We start from the raw sequence: 24,623 nt of genomic DNA on the forward strand, positions 1-24,623 counted from the left end.
ATATAAAAATGGATTAAATGAGCACCATTGCGCTATGGGTAATGTAAATAAATCCTCGTCTTCAGAACTACAATCCTTAACCTTCCACCAAACATAGAAAGGGTAAAAGGAACTGATGTTCTGCGACTGGTGAGACACAATATTACTGTGCATGTTCTAATGTTCTCAGTTACTGCCATTATGCCAGTGCAAAAAGGTACTTCTCAGTTTAATCATTAAATATCAGACTAACACCTTATCACTGCATTGTTAAGAACCTATACAAATAGATTTGAGAAAAACTTCAGTCACAAAATAAGTTGCTGCCGGAGAGGTTATAACCAAAAGACTGTTATTTGCTAGAAACATTACGACAGGTGTTACAGGGCTGCTTCCAGACATATTTTGCTCAATTTAAGTGTTAAGAAGATTACACACAATTTCTTGTAAAGGTAAATGCTGAACATTATCTAAACAAGCCCGACTCTAAAATCGGGTTCACTCTTACCGTGGCATATAAGCAAGAGGAAACTAAATGTAGAGATATTAACTCTAGGAATAAACATTATAAAAACACGGGCTGTGAGAACAAATTCAGTGTTAAAACTCGCCTCAATCAAAGCAAAGTAACCCAAGTTGGGGAAAAAAGTTACCTGTGCCAAAAAAGATTCGGCCATAAATCTCATCTCACTGAATTTGAGAGAATGCACACTGGGAAAAACCACTCTCAGTGCTCAGTGTGCCACAAAAGTTACAGCCGTAAATCTCATCTCACTGAGCATATGAGAATCCACCATGGGGAAAAACCTTATCAGTGCTCTGAATGCCAGAAATATTTCAGTGACAAAAGAGACCTTACTGTACATATAAGGACCCACACTGGGGAAAAACCTTATCAGTGCTCTGAATGCCATAAAAGGTTTTGTTACAAACAAAGTCTTTCTCAACATGTATTAACCCACACTGGGGAAAAACCTTATCAGTGCTCTGAATGCCAAAAAAGGTTTCGTAAAAAACAAAATCTTTTTCAACATGTATTAACCCACACTGGGGAAAAACCTTATCAGTGCACAGATTGCCAGAAATGTTTCAATGCCAAAACCCATCTCACTCGGCATAGAAGAACTCACACTGGAGAGAAACCTTATCAGTGCTCAGAATGCCAGAAATGTTTCAGGTTAAAAAAAAGACTCAATGAACATACAAGAATCCACACTGGGGAAAAACCTTATCAGTGCTCTGAATGCCAGAAAAGGTTTTGTAAAAAACAAAGTCTTTCTCTACATGCAATGAACCACACTGGGGAAAAACCTTATACGTGCTCTGAATGCCAGAAATGTTTCAGTTTAAAAAGTAGTCTCACACGGCACATCAGACTCCACACTGGGGCAAACCCTTATCAGTGCTCTGAATGCCCAAAACATTTCATCCATAAATCACTTCTAACTGCACATGTGAGATTCCACACCGGGGAATAACCTTATCAGTGCTCTGAAAGCCAAGACAGGTTTTGTAACCAACAGAGTCTTTCTCAACATTCAATAACCCATTCTGTGGAACATCCTTATCAGTGCTCTGAATGCCAGAAATGTTTCAGTATAAAAAGTAGTCTCACATGGCACATAAGAATCCACACTGGGGAAAAACCTTATCAGTGCATTGAATGCCACAAATGTTTCAGTGAAAAAATCAATCTCACTCACCATATAAGAACCCACACTGGGGAAAAACCTTATCAGTGCTCCGAATGCCAAAAATGTTTCAGCTGTAAATCTGATTTCACTGCACATGTGAGAATCCACACTGGGGGAAAAACATTATCAGTGCTCTAAATGTCAGAAAAGATTCAGAGGTAGTGATGGTTACATGCACCATAAGAAAACACACCATCAAAAATACTTCAGTGCTCCAAGTGCCAGAAAAGCATCAATTGTAAATGCAATCTCACTCTACATGAGCAGACGCACACAGGGAAAAAACATTACCAAAGCTGTGAATGCCAGAAATTCCTATTTTTTGATAGGCACAGCCTCACCAACCATAATCAACTCCATACTGATGAAAACCTTATGAGTGCTCTGAATGCCAGAAAAGCTGCAGAGAAAAACGCTATCTCACCATGAGAAACTCTAAACTGGAGAAAATCCTTATGCCATAAAAGCTTGAATCTGAAAGACAGAGTTATGCTTCATGAGAGATCCCACTCTGGGGAAAAACCTTATGAGTTCTCAAAATGCAAGCAAAGTTTTGGTCACAAATTACTTCTCACTTGTCAGGAGCAAACTCACAAGGGAGAAAAAAGCCTTATGTGTGTTCGGAATGTCAGATAAGGTTTATTCACAAATACAATGTCATTTCACATGAGAGAATTCACACTGGACTAAAGCCTTATACAGGAGGGGAAAGGCAGAAACGTTATACTCAGAAAGGAGATCTCACTTAACATGAGAAATGCACCCACACCAGGTGAAAAGTAAGGCGTATCTTGAGTTGCAGAAAAGCTTCTAACAACCTGACTTTACATGAGAGAGCACATTTTCTAGTTGCAATAGAATTCATCAAGAAATTCTTGCAGGATAACGTAGGCTGCCCGCATGCAACCTCCAAAGAAATTTCAGGCCTTGAAAATGTTTTAATTGCAACAAAATCCACAATTTGAGTATCTGAAAGTTACCAAACTCTCAAGGTCTTTACTTGACACAGAGAAGTGTTCGTACTTGCAAACATCAACTAATTAACACAAAATTCACAATATTAATGTCTTACATTTTCTCCACCCAAAAGGTTTCTACTCACACTTGTTTCTTTACATATGACTGAAATCTAGATTTTTATGATAAGATTAGGCCTTGGCGGTGTTCTGCAATGAAGAACTCCGCAAAATGTCAAAAAAACTCAACCGCTCAACGCAGAGTTCTGCGAGAAGCGGAGTGCGTTAGGGTCAATTTGAAGCGCTTTTTCGGCGAGTAGCACGCTACTCCAGGATCCAAAAATGATTAGTGGTGAATTAGTGTAGGGAAATATAAAACGTATTTGAGAGCTGGACTTGTTGGTCTGTTAGTTGGGTTGAAAAAGAGAGTGGAGGGATAGAAGAGGGAAGGTTTTGCATTTATATAGCGCTTTCTACCCCATATGAAGTGTTGAAGTGCTTTTCAGCGAGTAGCATGCTACTCCAGAACCCAAAAAGATGAATAGATAGATCAATTATGATGGGTAGGTTGTTTTATTATATAAATACAACTGTACGAAAATTCATAAAATCCTGTTGTAAAGTTGTATCCAAGAGGCAAGTATAGTCTCTGATAATAATGTATACAAAGTTGGCTTGCCATCAAGACTGATACCCTGTAATGGTGATGCAAAGTCATCTGTGCTGGAGTATCCTAGACTCTCGTTGAATTGTACCATCCAACTTGTAGGTACTGCTATTTGTATCAGGTCCACGTTGTAGGCAGAAACAAACGCCGAAATTGTGCACTATTTATATTAAGCATAATGTAGGTGAACATATGACAGTAACCACTGTACAAGCTGTGTTAGGTGCTTAGAAGTAGAGTGACATAGAGGGCAATAAACACTCCACTAACTCTGTCACTAGCTTAGTACAGACGAACGCCAAAGGTCCTCGTACATAATGAAGCATCAGAGTGCACCCTCTTTCTGCGTCCCATGGGCATTTTGGCTTTTGTTCTACAGAAGAGGCTGCAGACACTTCCATAGCCCTTTATGTAGCGTGGATCACGTAGGAGAGATTCTAAGCGGGCATGTTTTCCTTTGTATTTGGGCATGGCCACGTTCAAATGTGGGAAAACCTTTTGTCTTGCGACTGCACTGTATTACTGACACGGGTGAAAGGGCAAACAAGCAGTCAGGAGGCTTGTATACCCCCACATGACAGGATGGTGACAGACCCCAACCACCTGCAGGGGAAACGGGCCACCTCGTTTAATAGCTCCCAGACACTTTACTTTGTAAGCAGACTGGGAGGTTTACAACTGTACCTACGTTGGGGCACCACATGCTTTTTCCAGCATAATCTGGTGTACTCCCCCTGTGTGGGATGATAGCACCCACTAAAGACTGCATCGTTGTGTAGTCTGGGATGGTGCACCTTCCATGTAATTCTGAACTGGGCCTTTAAATACGGTATTATTTTGTGTTTTAATTCAGGTATACAAAGAATGTGGTACTACTTGTATACTAGGGTAGGACAAGGAAGATTGAATTTCTACGGTGGCAGCAATGTTTTTGTCAAAGTGCTTTATGCCCTCAACACCCTCCCGTACCCTGAACATAATGAGATTACGTAGATTACACCTCTACGTGCCTAATGCTGCCATTTGCATTTCAAGACAGTGATTAATATGGCTTTATCAAGTTCAAAGCCATTAGGCTTTCCCGACCTGTCTGATACTTGCATATGGAAAAGATGGGTCATTTGGAACCTAAAGATAGATAAACATATTCATTGGTCACAATTTCAGTCTGCATCTAAAATAAAACTGTAAATTAGGAGAGGTGAGAAGTGAGAAGTAAAAAGGCAGCCGTTAATCGAGCTGCATTTGTAGATAGGCCTTCCTATATTATGAGATCTATTCCTGCTTCAGTCTTTAATTGCAATGAATACTTTAATACCCAGGCATGAAGTCATCATCGAGCTGTTTAAATAATCCACCTGTCTCGCCACCTTTTCCATGCTGCATCCTTAACCAGTGGCCTAGCCAGTGTTCCCTGGGCCCCAAGGCAAGAAAGGAAATGTGACCCCTGCCCTCTGTTTGGACTGTGGAAAACAGTAATAATCATTGTTCTCTGGGCACCTCAGGCCTCTGTTTGAACTGTGACAAACAGCAGTTATCAGGGTTCAGTGGGCCTTTAAGGCATCTGGGAGCCGGTGCCACTGTACTTGCTGCACCAATGGGAAGCCCTTAACAGCTTCTATTCTAGCCCCACTGTGGAACCAAAACAGCCAAGTACTGATCTGGCCATATATGCAGGCATGCAGCCGCCTCTTCCACTGAAGGGATTTAAGTCGCATGAAAGCAGCATGCGAGAAACAACCATTTTCTGAGGCAAAGTCAACCAACACCTCGTCTGTTCCAACCTGAATCCATTTAAAACCAGGGACGAAAAAACGGTTCATCGTCATCCCTTGCTTATCAGAAGGATAAAATAGATTCATCTAACATTACAGTGTACCACATAAAAAATTGTGATTCTGTTTACAAATTAAAACTGGCATGCATATAGAAAGGGGAGCCCTTGGCCAAAATAGTCATTTTCCCTACCCATACTTCTAACACATCTTATACAAAAAAATGTTAACTACATTGTCATCTGGAAATAGTCATTAGCGCCTACTCATAAGCAAATGACATTTAGAATTGTCTTTTACTTCAAGCTTTCAAAGGTAAATGGATATAAAAGCAGTATTGAATATTTTGACATTGTGTACTCTTACCAAAATTTAGAGCATCATTTTTATGACACACCATAGAAAGGAGTTGTTTATATATACTAAACCTCCAGAAACGTTTGATTAACCAGTTATAAAGTCACGTCTAGCTTAGTTTATAGTCTTCTTTTTTTAATAGAAATTATTTCACATTGTTACTTTATCTGCATGGCTAAACACTTAGCCAGTTTTAACTTTCCCTCTGCTGCCCCCACTACCCTGAGCTCATTATTGTGGTATTTAGTTATACCTTTCTCTATAACAAAATATGCCTGAACTCCTTCCTCTCAGTGAGGGGGTTGTATCACAGTGCAAGGATATTCCCAATAAGGAAGCATGCCAACTATGGTGGGTGAGGGAAATCTTCCCTTTAAAGGGATATTTCATCTTAGCTAGGTCTTCATTTGCAACAGTAATCCTCATAGACCCAAGGGTTTCTTGTTTGTGGTAGAAATACATTTTTACCCCTTCATTGTACGTTCAAGCACAGACCATTGCATGAAATGTGATCTATGTAGGGAAAATACTCTGTGCACTGAGAAAATGTGTTAAAATAACGGAAAGTTGATAATCGCATTTAATGACTTCTCATACCTGGATTTATCTAGAAGAGAAGTCTGTTAATTCATGCAGATTTTTAATACCACAAGGTATAAGAAATTAGGGGATCTTTATCTGATATCTTTATCAGTAAATTATCTGAAATTATTGCACATATACTTTTGAAAGTATTATTTCTAAAGATAAAGGAAATTCTATATTTGTCTTTTCTAAACTAACTCCAGTGCGTTTAACTACAATAACCACCTCTCTCAAAGCAATATTGTGCTTGATTTAGTGAGAAAGCTAAATGATCTAGGAGAAACCAGGACTGCGCGTCAGTATTTTTCTTAGGAAGCTTTAAGTTAGAGAGTGAAAACACTTTTTAGAATGCCCCAAAAATTGTGACAAAGATATTTCAGTATGTTTGACAAAAAGAATAGGTACATTTCATGACAATATGGAAATGGAAAATAAAATAATAGAAACAAACATTTACACCACATGACAAAAACATTAGAGACTACATTTCAACAATATATAGGAAATACTGAGGTTCATGTATTAATAATCCATTTGGTAAAACTGGTTGCTTGTGGAGTCAGCACACTACTGTGTCTGTGATGGCTTTTAAATAAAGGCATTTTTAATGCACCCCATTTTACTTTCAGATTCACAAATGTCCCCTTGGGTTACTACCTCCTGTTACTGTTTTTCAACCCACGTATGGTTTCAAAGCTTAATACATACCTTAAGGATGTATTACGTATTTAGAAGGGACACTATTAACATTCCCCTTCCAAATTCTTAATTGTTAAATGGGCTTAGTACATTTCAAAAAGCGGTTTAGCATTTGCAAACTCTGGGAATTACCGAACCAGTGGATTTTTTAAACATAAAACCCTTGGTACATGAGTCAATTGTTCTCAATTCCCTCCAAATTAAGTTTGCTAATAATGTTAGTTGAATGATAACCGGTGCACGTACCTATTTAGTGTTAGTGTTGCTTCAGATCAAATAAAAACAATCACACATAACTCTTACACAATGCTTAAAGACAGAATTTCTGACATCCAGCTTTAATGTTTTCTTAAATATATTTGCAAATGTTGTCACTTAAACAGGAAAGCATCTAAACCGGTCTCTGGACATAAAATAGGTTGTAATCATAATCTTTCAATATATTTTCTGAGTTCCAGGAACAATGTGTGTTATCTGTGTTTACTCTAAACCACTATAATAAACATTTTCAATGCTTTTATATTTGATCTATTTGTACAGGTTTCTATTGCAGACAATAATCTAGATTTAGACCAAGGATCTATTCCACCCATGGCTTTTAAAACCTAATTATTATTGATCTCTTTTAATGTTATTGCAACTAAAACTGGAATAGAACTGATCTGAGAGATGGACCTTCAAAGTCAATTTATTGAACAAACTATGGAGTTAAAATCTGAATAGATTAGATCCACAAGCATTGCCTTACCACTGTATTTTATTTACATCAATAGATTACTAATCAGCACATGTTGTCTAAGTACAATTCACTCATCTTCAATTTTTCACGGAGCTCATGCTGTGTCTGTGTGAATTCTTTTAAAATATGACATTTAAATGTCCAAAAGTTTAGGAACTCTAGTTTCAAGCCTGGTCAAACCTTAATGAATGCTATACCTAAAGATGCCCTTCTGTTCCTACATTTTATTGTGCACCATGATTCAGAAATAGCATGTTTTTGCTTTCGGAGGTAAAATTCTAAACATATTTATTGTTGTTGCCATCTGAAACATGATCACTAATTGGGAAGATAACAACAAGTGGTCCTGTGATGCTTGCTGGAATGGGAAGTGTTTAATCAAAAGGTGGATTGAATTCAAGTTTAGGTGACAATTTTACAAAAGTGTATGGATTTTGTATATATTTAAAATTGTTGATCTCTAAAAAGGCTTAAATCAAAAAATCGAATTGAAATTCAAGTTTCTCATTTTAATCCTATTGTTAGAAAAGATGTCATTTTGAACCCCATGAGGTGGGTCCTTTCAAGAAAGCATTCAGGTTGTAATCAAATAATGCTGAGAAGGTTAAAATATTCAAATTGAATTCTAATTACACATGAAATGTTCATTGTTCAATATATCTCTCTTAGTATTTTAATGTGAGGACTTTATTGCTTAAGGAAAATAATTAGTATTTGTTTTTCTATATGTAGCAAGCATTACATTAATGAAACCACTGTATCCCACCTTCTTTCTTTCCTTTCCTGTTCTTTATGAATGTTTCTATTGTTGAACTTTAAAGACTGCCCGAAATTAAGAATTGTGCTGTTCCTAACTTTGCTAAGTTACAGTTTGTTGATTTTTATGTACACCTTTCGTCTCTTATGTGTATGGCAACTGATGTTCTGTTTTGCTTTAATAATCAGCTTATGTTTATTAGGTTTTATTATTCAATAAAATGTTTCAAACACAACAAATGGTAGTTGATATGTGTTTACAACTGCAGCATTTTTATTGTATGGGCACTTTCAAAGGGGCCAAAAATATTGTCTGCGGGTTGACGGAGTACCACATTGGCATCAGCAGGCAGAGTTTTGGGCAGGTGATTGGGGGTATATGTAAGGTTGGAGTAGGGGGAACAAAGCATGTACATTGTGTGGACTGTGACTCCTGGAGTTATTGTGAGGGATACCATGCTATCATGTTGAATCCCCTAGTGATTATTATCAACAAACCTTATTCAGTTTTATAAAAGAAAACAATAAAGGTCATTTACAAAATGATAAACCATCTTCCAAGTTACAGATTTACAAATATAATATGTCTAAGTTAATCAAAATCCAAGATAAAAATTCATGAATTACAGTACAAAAGTTCATCTCAATCAATCAATCAATCAATCACAGCATTTATATAGCGCACTACTCACCCGGAGAGTCTCAAGGCGCTAGGGGAGGGGGGGTCCGCTACTGCTCGAACAGCCAGGTCTTGAGCTGCTTCCTGAAGGCAAGGTGGTCCTGGGTCAGACCGAGGTGGGTCGGGAGGGAGTTCCAGCTTGACCTGAGGCTAACAGCGACCAGTAAAAAGTTAAGCATATGCAAAACAGTGTCATTAGAGAGTAGTTATAAAAAGATAATAGCTGGTCTCACCCGTCTAAAACCTGCTTTTTACGTCTCGGCCTAGCGAAGACTGCGCTTGCGCAGTCTCGCTGTCGAGATTTTATGTTTTTTAGTATGGGGGCTTGAACCCGCCCCTCTTCTCCATTGGCTGGCTTCCTAAACGGAGGCCAGCCATTGGAGGAGAGGGGCGTCACTCCGTTTAAGCCCTGTCTTTTTGGGATTAGGGGGTGTGTTTTTTACATTCTTTCTCTTTTCTTTCTTTCCTCTTCCCATTGGCTGGAATTTTACCTTCCAGCCAATGGGAAGAGGAGAGAACAAAAAACAAGCCTCCGAGGCATTCCTGCTTCGCCTTGGAGAAACGTGGTGGTGTCATGGCTGAGCTCGCCCCCCCCCAGTCTGAAAAGGACGGGGCTTATCCACAGCTGCTGCCACCATTTTGCTTGTCTCATTTCCTGTTTTCCTATCTCATTGCCATCCTTTCTTTCGTTGATTTCCCCTCTCCATATTTGCAAACTTTTTCTCGTTCTGTCTATCCCATTACCATTGCCTTCATTCTCCCTCCATCCCAGGCTGTCCCTTCCTTTAGCAGCGCACCATCCTCACCACTCATCTCGCTGCCCGTCCCCGCCCCCTCAGATCAGCACCTAATCAGCTGCCGCCAAGGCCACGGAGAAATTAAAGCACTGAGAAGGTGGCAGCCCCCAGGGTGGAGGAAGGGGGGTCCGCGCGACCCAAGCTTTGTGTAAAGAGAAAGCCCCAGGGAGGTGGCAGACACCGGCGCAGGTGGGGAGTCAAAGAGCCCCCCCAACTATAATTAAATAAGCACCTGGGAGGTGGTGGTTCCTGGGCAGTGGGGGAGGCTGTACAGGGCTCGACAATGTGGTAGGCCACACAGAGCCCCTGTGGCCCCGGGGAATGCCATCTCCCTGGGCCTTTTGTCAATTTGGAAGGGGGGGCCTGCGTGGTCTTCCCGGAGACCCAGGGACCACCTCTCCAGGGCTCTATTAAATTTGATTCAAATATTTATTAAGATTTGGAACTCAAATGAGGTCCACATAAAATGCATACAAGTTAATACAAGAAAATGTAAATATAGCAGCACTCATTCCACAAACAGTAAACGGAATAAAATGGCAAGATGTATCCTGAAAGAACTAAAGTGAACCGGGGGCAATAAATATCAACAATTTAAAATACAAGATAAAAATGTAGAATTCATCCTCAGCCGCCTTTTTGATTTTAGCAGCAAACAAAATTTATATAACATATCCTATCCTAACCAGAAAGCAATACAGTAGCAGCAATACTTGTGTGAACGCAGTCCAGTATCTCACTTTATCACAGATTTTAAGCTAGCAGCGGAACGGAAGGTGGAACAAGAACACAGCATATCCCTCTTGTGCGAACAACCGTAGAAAACAGGATTAAAATATACACATAAACTCCTTAAAATAATTAAAAAGTTTTAAACACACCGCTTCATTTTTTGGACAAAATTGAAAAATGCGTGCTGAAGTTACATTTTTGACGCCATTTTGTAAGAACATTGGTCGTAGCCAACGGCGGCGGCTCGACGTCAATGCGGGACATGCAAACAAAACATGATCCATGGTCTGAACACTCAGATTGCAAAGGTTACAGATTTTTCCATTACTCAGATTTGGGGACCAGTGTGCAGTTAGATTGTTTAGAGATAGAAGATTCATGCGACATAGTGTGAGAAGTCTTCGGGGTCCATACTCTAAATTTCAATATACATATTTTTGGGAATTTTTGGTGTGTTTTTCCTTACAATTAACTCAAGTCTCTTTTTGGAATTACAGAATCCAATGTCTCTATTAAAACTAATCTTACCTGGCACCTTGGGCCCCGTTGCTGGCAGTATGGAAACGGGGCTTGGACTATAGTATGGGTTTGGAACGCGCAATTTTTGAGCCTAGGGGGTGCCCAACAACACTTTAAGGTCTGGAAGAAGTGGGCGGACTACCGGGGCCTACTGCTGGACCCCCCGGCGCCTCGGGCCACCGACATAGATCGCGCCCTACCTGACTCTGGGTAAAGAGGTACACATGCAGCTCTTCTAATTGCTAAGCTCCTCTTGATGGTCACTGTTGACACCGTGCGGGGATGTGGGTGGGTACCGGGTGGATTAGCGGAGGGTGGGGCACGGGGGGAATGTTGACTGAATGTATTTGAACGAGATCCTTTTATGAGTACACTGTCTCTCTGATTCTTGGGAGCGGTGATCTATTTCCTGTATTCTATCAGCTTCTAAAACCAATAAAATTTTGTTCTGAAAAAAAAAAAACTATTCTTACCACTAAAGGTTTTTAAGAAAGATTTGAATTCTAAAGGAAGAAGAGTACTCACTAAATCTTCTTGTATAGAGAAGGTTTTTTGTGCAAATAAAAAATAATGATAAAAGGAATAATTAGTTGCCCGAACTCCAAAAACTTCTTGACACATGATCCCTCTTAATGAGTCTCGCTTTGAATTTTTCAACTAGTATCCCCAACGTAAAACCCTAGCTAAACCTTGAATGTAGGAGCTTATTAAGCCAAATTCCAGCCTAATAGAAGCCGATGGAACTAAAGTATTAAAATGACATAATTTGCATAATATCTGACCTTCAATTCTGTCCAAAAAATTCCAATCTTTGATGGGGATGGATTCAATGGCATAAAGCAGCGTTGATGGAATGTTTACTTTAAAAGCCATTAATAAATGTAAGAAATGCCTTCTGCCCATAGCATTATAAAAAATACACAAACCATTGGCGTGTGATACTGCTTTAGCTGCGCTGTGTTCAATATGGAGTTTGTTCTTTGTGCTACCTGCTATTAATTTCCCTAAATAAGGATATGAATCTACAACCTCCAATTTTTCATAACCTATATGCCCATTGAAATTACATAATTTTCTATTTTTCTTACTTTTCATTACTAAAATTATACTTTTTGAAACATTTATTTTCGAAAAGTGATCGACTGTATAGTTCTGCAAGGAAATCAACTATCTGTTCAACCCAATAGGGGTTAGGTCCATTAATACAATATCATCTGCATAAAGTAGGCATACAATTGACTTGTTACATATCTTTGCCGCGTCTCCCTCGGCACAATTAAAACAATCAGGTAGATCAGGGCTCTAATTTTAATTGATGTGTGGGGGCCACACAGACCCCCCTGCAACCCTAGGGACTGCCACCTCTTTTTGTTAAATGTATTGCGGGGGTCACATGGCCCCTCCGCAGCCCTGGGGAAAATATGAAGAACCTGCAGCCAATAATGGCCCAGGGTACCCCCAGGGCAGACTCCTGCTATTTCCCGGGGTGCCCACCCCTGGGACATAGCTGGTTTTTGTGGCTTGGCGGGAGCTATACCGCTCCGGCCAAGCCACAGCAAACTGTGTTCCACTTCTAGCAAGCGAGAACAGAAAAAAATGCTCTTGCTTGCTGAAAACGGGGCATTATGGGGCAACATTCTAGAGTTTAGTGAATATTATTGTATTAGCTATCAGCTGAGCCGGAGAGCCTACCCCTGAGGAGGGTTTTGATATTGGATACTATAATATTCACTGCACTCTAGAATTTCGTCCCATAATGCTTTGCAGGGCCATTGGTTGGGATTGTATTTTTGCCCATACCTGTGCTTGGGGTGGTCCTAGGAGGATGGGACCATCACCAAATCATGTCAGCATCGTGTGCTGTTTGTGTTCAAGGATTCTTCTTGGTCCTCTCCCTAGGTTAGGAAGGACCCCAGAATCATCACGTCTCTCACTGCTTGCTGTATTTTTATTTTCACTTTTGTTAGATGATTATATGCATTTTAGCATGTGATAATGTTACTTGTCGTTTTCCCAAGGGTATGTGAGGATTCTGTTTTCTTAATTGTGGTGAGACGGAATGCAGTTGCGGAGCAGAATTCACAGAGTTTTTGATCAATTCCACAGAATTCGGTATAGTGGTACTCCGCCAACTACGCCGACTCTTCTATGTGTGTTCATATTTTGTGTGTGTGTTTGTGGACCTGAGCAAACCTTTGTATGTGTATCTCTTTGTAGGTACACCCTTTTCTGCTATAGAAGATAGAAAGCCTCTTTTAATGAGGTATTCCCCAAGCCTGCCTTACAATTTAAAAAACATATTAAATGTCATGAGCACACCCGCAATTTTCTATGTAATCACATTTATCCCAAACACGGATTGTTTTTCCTCCATTCCTACTTTCAAACTAGAGGCGTGGCTTCCTTTTGCGCAGCAGGTGCAGTGGCACCAGGGCTCACTGAACTCCTAATTATTGCTGTATTTCACAGTTTAACATAGGTCAAAGAGGGAATGTCTTTCTTAGACTGGAGCTCCTGACACACTGGCTACTGCTGTAACCTAGCCTTGCTGGAGAACAAATGTTATTTGCGAGAGGGATGCTGTATAGAAGAGTAAAGACTCCTTGGATATTGTTCTATTCGTGAAATACATCTGCTTTAGAGTTGGGAATGATTATCGCCCCGTCAGTGGCGGGAAGTTCCATCGGGGAGCATGGCAGTGCTTAACAGGGCTGAATGTGAACACAGCTAAGTACGGGAAGCTGCCCAGCGCATTACCTTTGCTTGTGTTCTAGGCCTTGTCATAAAGTTTGGCCAACTTAATTAGATATGGTGATCTCCTGTATGTGCTGCAAGCAAGTACACCATCCCACCGAGATATTAAGGTGTTAAGAGCCCTGTTCGTTGGGGAACGTTACTTGTGAACCACAGAGAATTGAAGGTGGAGCAGCCATAAAGACAAGCCCCAGGACAGTCTGGAGGTCAGCCAGCGGGTAAGCCTCATTACGTATAATCTCTTTAGTTCAAATGGGGCTGGTAAAAGCAGATATCTGCCCCACCATAAATATGAAATCTGGAAATATAGAGAATCTTTTTACTTTAACACTGAAAACTGCCAACATTTCTATGTGACAATGTGGGCGAAATGAGGAATTACAAGGGGAATTGGAGCAGTATATCACAAAACGTGTAATAGATGATTAGAGGACAGCCGCGTTGGAGACCTTAAATGTGTAGTGATCATGTGATGTTTGTTTTAAAAACACTGTGGTTGTGGTACACTGGGTTGCTCGGTTGAAGGCGTGAGCCGAAACGCGTAGGCATCCTGTGTTGGGTTTTGCTGCATTATAGAATTAATAAAACAGTAGTGAGCACTTGGACAATGGTTTGTCGTCTTCGTGGCACACGGAGTGAGAGTACGGCTGATCGTCCTTTGGATAAAGTCATTTTGAGGTGGTTTATGGCAGGGCCATTGTTGTAAATCATTATGCGTGGTTAAGGCATATGCATGGTAAAGACTTGCATGGTTAAGGCATATGCATGGTAAAGACTTGCGTGGTAAAGGTGTTACGTGTTTAAGGCATATGCAGGGTAAAGGCATACATGGTTAAGGCATTTGTTGGAATGTATGACATTATAATTAGTCTAATCCTGCACTATCTCTTGACTTGAAACTAGACCCTGAGCCTTGATAAACTGGACACAGACAGCCCAAAAAAAGTGTAAAAGTATGTGTAGTGGGAAGGTCATGTCACATTGTCATCACATGCCATTTTCCCAGTGCATTGTACCATTTCCCCAGTTATGCTCGCATAAATGGTGCTATGAACCGTATAGCACTACTCGCCACCACGTTTAGAGGGTGATCCATTTCTCTTCCTACCCTGGAAGGAGAGCTACTCCCGCATTTTGTTAAAGTGAAACTCTAAGTGTCAGAAAGAGTCAGATTGGGGTCTGTGAATTTTCACTTATTCACAAGTTAGCGGTCATTCACAAACTGACAAGGTGAAGCATGCGTGAGCTACATTTACTAGTGTGTGATTCTACACATGCAAAACATTTGCACCTGGCAGCAATCACCTGACTAATTTTGTTTTCAAACATTGTTGAAAGAGCTGCTTAGTCCTAAAAACTCCAACTCTTTGAGCATAAATAAGATAAGCTGCAAACAACTCATCTGGGGACACAGTCAAGCCCACTGACACCAAGAGAGAAACAGTAATGAAGGTTATTCACAGGCCCTGGAAAACCCCCATGTCCTGCTCATCATACAGACCCATCTCCCTCCTAAACGCTCATGCTAAACTATTCAAAGGCATTCTGGCACACAACTTAGACCGTTCATAATGGCCTTATGACTGCAAGTCACAGCAGTGGTGAGATAATACTGTGCCGTTAATGCAATGGATGCTTTCCAGCACTGAAAAGACACTGGACACAATGTCCGCCAGGGGCCCGATTTATATTTAGGCGGATGGTTTATTCTGTCATAAATGTGGCAGATGTCCCGTCCACCCTATTAAAAGTACATTATATTCTGTGGCAATTGTAATAAAGCGGACGGGATCTGTCATGTTTGAAGCAATAACCTGTCAGATAAACTCTAAATCAGGCCCCATGTCTGCAGCAAGTGTTGTAGAAGGAGCGAGAACCAGCATTATAGGAAGAGGGCCTAGGAGCAGATATAGTCCCAGAGGCACTGAAGCACCTACCAGTTCACTTCCTCTGTTTATACCTCATAAGCACCCACCTGTGCACCTGCTCTGTTTGTACCTCATAGGTGCCTATATGTGCACCTCCTCTGTTTATACCTCACAAGCACCCACCTGTGCACTTCCTCTGTTAATACCTCACAAGCACCCACCTGTGCACTTCCTCTGTTTATACCTCATAAGCACCTACCTGTGCACCTGCTCTGTTTGTACCTCATAGGTACCTATATGTGCACCTCCTCCGTTTATACCTCACAAGCACCCACCTGTGCACTACCTCTGTTTATAGCTAATAGGCACCTTCCTGTGCGCCTCCTCAGTTAGTACCTCCCAGACGAGCTTCTGAAATGAAGCTTGTGAGCTCCGTACTGCCAACCACGGCCTCCTGACTATCAGGCCTTTATCTGCATCTGCTGTGTGCTCGCTTCAAGTGTGTGTCCTGCCTCACCCAACAATGAACCCTGTAGAGTGAGTACACAGACCGAGGGGAGTAGGGGAGCTGAAGGACATGGAATGAGATAAAACTGGATAAAAGAAATATGGGAATGGAGGAATGTGACTTCACCTGTGAACAATCGACATCCCCTTTCGCTCTACCAAAGCCCTGTTGAGTTTCAAAGTATCATCCTGGCCTTCAGACAGACCACAATAAGTCAAATATCTTGTAAATGTTGAAAAACAAAAACAATTATTTATATGCACACATCTGTTGGATGCTTGATATTACAGAAAACCCTGGAAGGAGCTGCTGATTGAAATACAACAGGATCTTAACTTTACCTACTTTAGGAAGAACTAAAGACTCACTTTTTAAGTTGTCTTTCAGGGCAGAATCCGTCAATAGTTCAAGGGAGATGGGTATATATTACGCTGATAGAAAATCCACCTCAACTCAGGTTAATGCTCCAGTCTTCCAGGTTAGAAGGATCCAGAAATGCTTGAGCCAGGAGGGCTGTAAAATGTGTTGAAGGTGACTTAGGACCTTATTACGAATGTGGCGGTCTTCCAATGGGACTACCACAGCGGAGGTACCAGGCAGACTGCCAAGCCCATTGAGAGCCCGCCGCCGGATTATGACCTAAATCCAGGGTGGTTGGGTGGTGCAGCTGCGGTCTCTCGGCGGCTGTATTAGGCTCATTAGAGAGCCTGAACAGCATACCACCACCTTAAGAGTGCCTGCAGCATGTTCCTGCACCATGTCATGCATGCCACACTGTGCAGGAACAAGGGTGCAATTCCATAGGGTGGCACAACATGTGCCCCCTGCATGCAACCCCAGGAGCAGAATCGGCCGGGGCCCTGTGAGGGCCTCCTTACCTGCATGTCCTTTATCCTTTTCATGGTGGGGTCCCCGCCAGGAAAAGGGCAGCGGATATGCAGACCGTAATATGCTCGGCGATGTCGGCATTGGCACTGCCAACATATTCAGGGTGTTTGCAGACTGCCTCCACAGCGGGATCCTTGATCCTGGCGGGAGGGGGCTATCCCACCATCACAATTATAATACGCCAATCAGTCTGCCAAGATGGTGGCATTTGGACCGCAACCCTGAGTACGGCGATCATTAGGGCCGTCGCACTCATAGAAAGACTCTTAATGAGCTGCAAGGTAAAGGCAGGAGTTGGCATTTGAGCTGATCCAGTGTGAACAGGAAAGCATTGTGGAAAAAGGTGTCTGGAGTTACCTCTGTCATATATACTTCCTAAAGAGCTACCTTTGTTATACACTTTCTGAAGAGCTACCTTTGTTATACACTTCCAAAAGAGTTACCTTGGTTAAATACTTCCTGAAGAGTTACCTTTGTTATACACTTTCTGAAGAGCTACCTTTGGTAGCTACTTCCTAAAGAGTTACCTTTGTCATGTATACTTCCTGAAGAGTTACCTTTGTTATAAACTTCCTGAAGAGTTACCTTTGTTATACACTTCCTGAAGAGTTACCTTTGTTATACACTTCCTGAAGAGTTACCTTTGTTATACACTTCCTAAAGAGTTACCTTTGTTATACACTTCCTGAAGAGTTACCTTTGTTATACACTTCCTGAAGAGTTACCTTTGTTATCCACTCCTGAAGAGCTACCTTTGGTAGATACTTCCTGAAACTGAATTAACGGCAGCGCTTCCTGATTCCTCTCTTTTTCCACAATCTGTTCTGTTTAAATGAAATCTTGTCCATGTGTATCTACCCAAAATGTACCTGTAGCACGAGTGCTCTGTGGCTGCCCTTTCGTTAGTAATTTACTCTGAACAATGGTAAATCACTGCCTTTTCAGAAGTAAATAAGATGTGACATGTTCAACCACAGTTTTAATGAAATATCCATGTATGGTAAAATGTTCCTTACTAAATTTTAAATATGGTAGAGAAGAGATGTCTTATCCAGCTGGTTAAATATTGTGTATTCACATTCTATTACATTTGCATTTAGTAATATTGCATTTCTTTACATCCAACAGAGAATAAGCCTTAAGTGCACGGATTGATTATGAATAATGAAGATAACACATCAAACCTGCAAAAATTATCAAAAATAACGAGCTCCAAAAACATCAGTGCAATCAGAGGCAGAGAACAGATCCAGGAAGAAGCAGTCAAAGGCAATTCAGTGAGTGTCCGAGTCTGAGATCTGCACCTCGACACCCCAAGACGAAGAAATGACCTCAACAAAACCAAGACAACAACACTGACAAACCACCTGCTGCATAAACAAGCGTCCAACACCAGCTTTGATCATGAGGCCGGTATGAGAGTTGGAGGAAGGTCTCGTGTCTATTTGGGATCCATAGCTTGGAACAAACTCCCTCCTCAGCTTTGAGCTGTTAGCAACATGAAAATGTTTAAAAAAGGTTGAAAACCTTTTGTCCATGTTTGAAACAAACTGATTTACTTTCTTTTCTGACCTGTGCTTTGCCCCGGGACACTCTTTGGAGTAGCTGTACACATTACAAGTCGCTTCACCATCATGATATTGCTAGAGCAGTGCTTCGCTATCTAAACTGGCGTCAGACCAGCATTCAGTGCTCTAGGTGTATTGCAAACACTTTCTAGCCAAACCGCAGGCACCAGGGAAAAACACAATGAAGTGGAGCCTAACAACTGAAGGCTAAAGGAAAGCGGAGTTCTGCTCTCTGAAGTACAGAATTTGCACCTACCGGAAGGAATATTAAGCTTTACCCGCAAGCATGCAAAGCCCTTATCCAATCTAAAGATGCAATCACCCACAAGAAAGTCTTACTGATATTATGAATGTGGCAGGTATTTAGTGAGTCTTGTATTTTATTGTTAAATCGGAAATATCACACACATACAGGGAATGTGAAAATAACGCAAGTGGTTTATTAACTATGCTGACCCTTCAGGAAACACGGTCAGGAGAAAAATCGTGCAATTGCACTGAATATGTCAAGAACTTTAGCCAATTAGAAACCATAAAAGAGCATCAGCGAATACAAACATGGGAAAAACCATACAATTGCACTGAATGTGTGAAGAGTTTCAGTCAGTTAACAGACCTCCGAAGACATCAGTGAACACACACAGGGGAAAAACCATACCATTGCAATGAATGTGTAAAGAGCTTCAGTCAGTTATCACATCTCCAAAGACATCAGCGAATACACACAGGGGAAAAACCATACCATTGCAATGAATGTTTAAAGAGCTTTAGTCATATATCAAACCTCCACACACATCAGAGAATCCACACAGGGGAAAAATCCTACCATTGCAAGGAATGTGTGCAGAGCTTCAGTCTGTTAGCACATCTCCAAACACATCAGCGAATACACACAGGGGAAAAACCATACCAGTGCAGTGAATGTGTGAAGAGCTTCAGTCGAAATACAGACCTCCACACACATCAGAGAATACACACAGGGGAAAAACCATACCAGTGCAGTGAATGTGTGAAGAGCTTCCGTCGGTTAGCAGACCTCCAAACACATCAGAGAACACACACAGGGGAAAAACCATACCAGTGTAGTGAATGTGTGAAGAGCTTCAGCCACATTACATATCTCCGCATACATCAGAGAATACACACAGGGGAAAAACCATACCAGTGCAGTGAATGTGTGAAGAGCTTCAGTCAAATGACACACCTCCACACACATCAGAGAATACACACAGGGGAAAAACCATACCAGTGCAGTGAATGTGTGAAGAGCTTCAGTCACATTACATATCTCCGCACACATCAGAGAATACACACAGGGGAAAAACAATACCAGTGCAGTGAATGTGTGAAGAGCTTCAGTCGGTTAACCAGCCTCCGGAGACATCAGCGAATACACACTGGGGAAAAACCTTACCATTGCAGTGAATGTGGAAGTAGTTTTACTTACTCTTCAACATTAAGAAATCATCAGCGAGCTCACAAAGGGGAAAAGAATCTTTTAAATCCTAAGCAAGCATCAGCGAACACACGCAGAAGAAAAGCCATTCAAGCGCAGTGAATGTGTGAAGAAATGTACTCAATTATCAAGCCTATGTAGACATCAGCTTGCACACACTCTGTAAATACGTACAACTGTAGTGAGTGTAGAAGTACCTTTAGTGCATCTTCCGCATTAAGGATTAATCAGTTAATGCACACAGAGAAAAATCCTTTCAGGTGCAGCGAATGTGTGAATATCTTCTGTCAGTTATTAAACCTACGGATACATCAACTAACACACACAGAGTAAAAAAGAGCATTGCAATAAATGTCAGAAGTGATTTTGTCAATTGCGAACACACCTGGGGTAAACCTTACAATTGCACTAAAAGTGTGACGAGCTTTTGTCAATTTCTGATCCTACATAGCCTCAGCGTACAAACACCTTCATTTAACTCACTTAGAAATAATCCTAGAGATGCAATGAATTCAGAAAGAAATTAAGAACATTAACAATAATATTGACTCATCTGAGGACATAGACAGGAGCAGAACAGTGCAGTTATTGTGAGATGAAGGAATTACAGGAACAAATATATAATTATGTGGGATATTCAGATACCAGATGAATGAAGACTCGACTAGAAGAAAAGAAGAAAACCAAAGATTTGTAGAATAATAAAAGTGTCTGTTCCCAGTGATTGTTCACTTCGGTACACATAGAAAAAAAAAGTGATATAACAGGAAATCCACTGGGAGACTAGCACAATGTGGAATAAAAGAAAAGAAACAATGGTGGTTTTTATTTAGCGATGAAGAGTTACAAAGGAAAACATCCAAGTGTTCCTGTTCATGCTACCTGTAAAAGTGTAGGGATGAATACGTAGTATAAGTGAGTTAGTTGCTCAAGCGCCATTTTGCTGCTTTTGCACATGACACTACATGTCTCTGTTTTTATAAAGACAAACTGCTTGCTTTTCCTTCACATGAGAATGATCTGTTTTTTACATCTCTAGACTCAGACTGCGACCTCAAGTCTGCACAAAGTGTTCAAGGTTAAAATAACAATGTATGCTGTTGATGCAGGTTGATCGGCCCACGCTCTAGACACAACACGAACACAGCTTCTCATTTCTGATACTCTGGTGCTTTTAATATTGCATTGCATGCATGAGACTGGCACTTGGAAAAAACTTTCAATCGACAAAGAACTGTGCTGAGCTGGGATGTGATTCACTTCACCTGACTTTGGAGGTATGCGGTCCCCGTTTTAACCTAGAGATCCTCTATTATTATAATACCTAGCAAGGGGAGGGTAGTACACAAGGCGCTATAGACCAGGTTCCACTATCATTATAATATGATTTCTCCCTTTGTATTTTATGGAATTGTAACAATGCTGATTGTATTGATTTTTTGCATATTTTTACTTATGTTAGCAAATATACTGCATCTTAGAGCACGTAGTTGAAATAAACATTTTAAACTGTACCTTGTCTCTGATTACTCACATTGTGCACCTTTATGAGAATAAAAATGAAAGAGTGTTCTTGATTCCCACTATTCCTGAGAGGTCCCAAAGTCACTGGGTTTTCTAATCATTGGTAGCTTTGCTGTAGTACGGAGAACGAATGAGACACTGATGCTAGTTGGATAGGGGTTCTGGGCACTGAGGTGGGTTTTTGGGGTCTCGCCTCTGTCGGTCTCCTTGGACAGCTTATCTAGTCAGGCTTCCCCAGGAGGTCTCCCATGCTGTTCTCAGTCAAGAGCTCTGGTAGAACCTTCCAGTCGACCCCGGCCGACCTACTCGCCCCTCGGCTTGGGAGCTCCGGAAGAGTCCTCCAGTCGACCCCAGCTGTGTCGCTCTTCTCTTAGCCCGGGAGCTCCGGATGAATCGGCCAGTCTACCCCTGCCGAGTTGTCCCCCTCTCGGTGTGGGAGCTCCGGAAGAGTCTTCCAGTCGACCCCGGCAGAGTTGTTAGCCTCTCAGCTTGGGAGCTCCGGAGGAACCCTTTAGTTTGCCCCAGCTGAACTATTCTCTTCTCAGCTCGGCAGTCTCGGAAGTATCATCCAACTGCCTCCAGCTGAGCTGCCTTTCCTCTAGTCTGGAGGCTTTGGGGAAATCTCCCAGTCGTCCCTGGCAGAACTGCTCTCCCCTTAGTCTGGGAGCTTCGGGTGAACTCTCCAATCGACCTCAATTGAGCTGTTTCTCTTTTCCACCTTTTGAGGAGTTCTGTAAATTGGCACAGACTGTATCATCTGGCTCTCCGCTGGATCCTCTTCCGCATAAATTCTGGAAACTATTCCAGGAAGAACTTTTCTACCCTGTGTACTCTATCTGCCACCAGTCGCTTGTTACTGCGACTGTTCCGGAGAATTGGAAGCTGGCGGTGGTCTCCCCCCTCCTGAAAAAACCTACACTCGACCCCACCTGTCTGTCAAATTACAGGCCCATCTCCCTGCTCCCTTTTCTGGTTAAGATCTTGGAGAAGTTGGTTACCCGCTCTCTATACAGTTTCCTAGAGGATAACACCAGGTTGGATGTGGCCCAGTTTGGGTTCAGGCCAGCGCATGGGACGGAATCTGCGTTGGTGGCCGTGTTGGATAATCTTCGTTCGCGGGTCGACACAGGTCGGGCAGCCTTTTTAGTGTTGCTCGACATGTCGGCCGCGTTCGACACGGTCAGCCACTCCATCCTCATTGAGAGACTGGAGGAGATCGGGGTTATGGGGCTGGCCAGGGACTGGTTAGTCTCATACCTTAACAACAGACAGCAGGTGGTGGCTTTGCCGCCTTTTAAATTGGATGTGTGGAAAGTTGGGCAGGGGGTACCGCAGGGCTCGGCCATCAGCCCCATATTATTCAATCTGTACCTCTGCCCTCTGATCATATTGATAAAATCTTTCGGCCGACGATACCCAATTGGTCTTTTCTTTGGAGGGCAAAGACTCTGTCTCTTTAGAGACATTCCACCGCTGTATGACTGCCACATCGAACTGGCTGCGCTCCAACTCCCTCCAGTTTAATGGATCTAAGACGGAGGTGCTGTACTGCTCCAATGACCGTGTCCCGCCTGCACTACCGGATGATTTCTGGCCCCCTACCTTCTCCGGGGCTGTGACTGCAGCAGAGTCTGCACGAAATCTGGGGGTCATGTTTGGCCCCAACCTACAACTGGACATCTTCGTCAACAAAACCGTAGCCACCTGCATGATGCTGCTTCGGATGTTGCGGAAAGTACTACCCCTGCTCCCAGCGCAGGCTAGGCCAGAGGTAGTGCGGGGCCTGATCCTAAGCAGACTGGATTACTGCAACGCACTGCTCCTGGAGGCGCCTAGTACGCTGGTGGGCAAACTGCAGCGGGTCCAAAATATGGCAGCTAAGCTGGCACTTTCTCGACCGCGCGCTGCCTCTTCCACCACGGCACTTCAGGATTTACACTGGCTGCCTGTACATCAGCGTATCCTTTTTAAAGCATCCTGCCTGGTTTTTAGAGCTTTGCATGGACAGGGCCCAGTTTTGCTGCAGAACATATTCTCTTGGTATTCCACCTCTCGGAGCCTACGCTCCTCCTCTGCCTGTTTGCTGACGGTCCCCAGAGTTCAGAGGATAAGGATGGGTGGGCGGTCGTTTAGCTTTGTGGCCGCCAGACTTTGGAATTCTCTCCCGCTCTTGCCAAGGAGTCAGGTTGAATTCCCAGCTTTTAAAAATAGGCTCAAAACCCATCTGTTCCCAAGAGCAGTCTGAGCTCTGCATCGGTGGTTCGGCTTGTTGTGTCAAAGCGCCAGGATACCCTCCGGGTGACAGCATAGCGCTATATAAGTATGCAAATACATACATACATACATACATACATACAATACACTGAGGTCCTGGTTTCCTGCGCATAGTTCTGTGCATGAGCAAAATCCCCGCAACATGGCGCCCAACGTCTTGATTAGTGCTTGTATCTGTCCACAATACCCTCAACACTGTTTCCGGTTAACAGGCGTGACGGATTCACCTACCTATACGAATGTGTTATAGGTGAATTCAAGCTTGAGATTTATAAAAAAGGTTCACGTTTTGAATAACTACCCTTTTTGTGCTGCAATTTATATAAATAGTTTTTCTTCTCTATATCCTTATGTGTGATATTGATATAGCTCAGCATAGTCAGGCAGCGCTCCGGCGTCATCTGACGCAGTTTGGAGTACCAGACGATGGTATGTCTGTTATCTTTGTGGTGAGTGCTTTTCTACTCTTGGGTCACGTTTCCTGCAATAAATGCGGATGAGGATATGTTCCAAACATACACTCACACTGCGATTCCTATAAACTATACTCCATATAGGACACAAGAGATTCCAATTTCGGCATGGCAGCATCGTGTTTGGTTTAACGGCACCCTCCCCCACTCCATAACTCCGGTTCGGTTAGGACCCTTGTCAATTCCTGGGGCCACTTTGCCAGTCTTAGCCGGGTTCACACCATATCTACGTTATCTCAATGCCCCGATTGACGACTTGTGTCAACTTTATACCTCTTTTGTTGGGGTACATAGGGCTTTAGTTCAATATGTTTCTTGCAGCGCAACAAGTTGGACCGGCCGGGATGCCAATTAGTCCCGTCATGGTTAATTCGGT

At 42.2% G+C, this 24,623-nt stretch overlaps 2 pseudogenes; both read left to right on the top strand.

Moving 5' to 3' along the window:
- LOC144806295 (uncharacterized) overlaps positions 1 to 21,457 on the top strand; it is a 50,827-nt pseudogene extending 29,370 nt beyond the window's left edge.
- Positions 109 to 8,433, top strand: LOC144806294 (uncharacterized; annotated as a pseudogene).
- Positions 21,458 to 24,623: the final 3,166 nt, after the last annotated feature.

This window comes from Lissotriton helveticus, assembly GCF_964261635.1.
Source record: "Lissotriton helveticus chromosome 1_1 unlocalized genomic scaffold, aLisHel1.1 SUPER_1_unloc_6, whole genome shotgun sequence".
Classification (NCBI taxonomy): domain Eukaryota; kingdom Metazoa; phylum Chordata; class Amphibia; order Caudata; family Salamandridae; genus Lissotriton; species Lissotriton helveticus.